Genomic DNA, 1,976 nt, shown 5'->3' on the forward strand with positions numbered 1-1,976 from the left:
TCATTGAATTATAACTCATTGTTCTTGGTGTGAATGGGCCTTAAGGTATTTAAAGTTTGGATTTTAAATTCAAACTCGAGAATGTTAAAACACGGTACTGTAATCTTGTTCTTTGGTTCAGTTGTGAGTGTGTGCAGGCTTCAGATCAGATGTGATGGTGAGTTTGTAGATGTGAGATGTGCAGCAGCTGTTTTGGTGTTTGTCTCCCTCTGCCGGCTGCACACAACAATCTGGCAATACTTTCATTTAAAGTGAAATGAATTTCACTCTGTTTACTTCTGTACTTTTTCCAGGGCTTCCTCTGTGTGTGAATTAACTGGTTTTATTACACCAAAATGTATTAACTCGCTTTTTTTTTTTTTTACTATTATTTTTCACTTTTGACTTTATTCAGTCCCATCCTGCCCTTTTCAGCTCATTGAATATGCTGTTTACCCAATCCTGACTATAATCTGGAAGTAAATCAGGTTGTCATGCTGTTTCATGTTGACTGTAAACTAAACAGGCTCAGTTTGATATATTAATTTCCATTTTAATCCATTAAGAAACCAAAAGATATTCGTTCCATATAAACGGCCACAAAAAGATTCAGGTGAGAGAAAGCATGTCTCTGAATTTAACCATACAGATTTGGCATATTTGACTCAAGTGTGAACAATCACAGCTTTAAAACGTCGTCATCATCACTGTACAAACTGAAGGTGAAGTGTTAAAACATTGAGTTTTATAAAAGACGATTTGGTCAGTCACATGTGCCACTATAGTGTCAGAGAATCGACACACTTCATCTTTACAACAGGTGCATTTGGGCTATATTTAAATATATTTGGTGACTTTTTTAGCAAACATACAAATCAAAAGAAAAGAAAGGCATTCTGTCGCTGCTAACTTTCTGAACATTTTACATTTAAATATAGCTGAATAAAATGCAAATATGAAGCAATGTTGTCACACGCTTTACTCAAATGAGTTCTCTGGGTGAGTTTATTTATTCATTTATTTATTTATTGAAAGCAAACACTTTAAAAATCATCTTTTTCAAGTAAAAGCATTAAGACGTTTGAATATCTTTATGCTGTTGAAGGATACAGTATGTGGGGTAAGTTGTCACAGTGGAACCTGCCGTTAACACTTCAGCAAAATGTAAACAAAACAATTCACGGATAATTCGGCAAAAGATATGACTTTTTTTTTTTTTTTTAATACTCCCATCTTAAGCACTCGGTTGAACAGTTTTGTTTGCTTATTGTTTTATTAATCGAATTATATAGAATTTTAGTTTGGAGGACAGAATTCATCCGTCTCGAAGTAGGGGTTTGAACATCTAAAACGCTTAGTTTTGTTGTGCTCGCGAGTTTAATTGCCACTGAAACCTGAGATTAACATCATAACTGGAATCATGATTGGTATTTGCATATTATATTATAGTATATTATACTACATTGTGCCTGGCATAGATAGCTCGTCAGGGTGACAGCGTTCAAATGAAAGTGGAAAAATGACTATTGAACTATAATTCAACAAATTCCATGCATGCAAACCATGCAGTCATTTACAAATGAATATTTTATTCACCAAAGCCGCCTACTCGCATTTGGCACTGGGTGTGAATGTAATAAAGAAATGAGAAGGCTGAATCAAAGGAACCTGAGTTTGTGTTTGCTGGAGGGGGCGTGGTCTTCATCACAGGTGTGGAGGGGGAGCTGGAGGCAGGAGGCGGAGACTCTGTGGTTGTCACGGCGACGCAGTCCAGGCACAATACTGTGACAGAAGAGGTCAGTGGTGGGTTTGACCAGGTCAAGAGATGAGGCCAGAGAGAGCTTACGACTCATAGTGCCGGTCGTTACTGTAGAGTTATTCTCTGAGGACAGAGAGCGCGATATCAACCATAATGCAGCACGAGGACACAGTCAACAGTGATTTTATTTATCTGTGTGTGTGTGTGTGAGTGAGTGAGTGTGTGTGTGTGTGAGTGT

The 1,976-nt window shown here is 37.4% G+C and overlaps 1 protein-coding gene across 1 annotated transcript in view; it reads left to right on the forward strand.

Moving 5' to 3' along the window:
- The first annotated feature begins 1,726 nt into the window (after positions 1-1,726).
- LOC107722334 (proto-oncogene vav-like) overlaps positions 1,727-1,976 on the forward strand; it is a 29,776-nt gene continuing 29,526 nt past the window's right edge. The window contains exon 1 of the mRNA XM_016530660.1: positions 1,727-1,775. The gene's annotated coding sequence lies outside the window, so the exon portion shown is untranslated. The remainder of the gene's footprint in view (positions 1,776-1,976) is intronic.

Source organism: Sinocyclocheilus rhinocerous, unplaced genomic scaffold (genome assembly GCF_001515625.1).
Source record: "Sinocyclocheilus rhinocerous isolate Xijiao unplaced genomic scaffold, SAMN03320098_v1.1 scaffold161, whole genome shotgun sequence".
NCBI classification, from domain to species: domain Eukaryota; kingdom Metazoa; phylum Chordata; class Actinopteri; order Cypriniformes; family Cyprinidae; genus Sinocyclocheilus; species Sinocyclocheilus rhinocerous.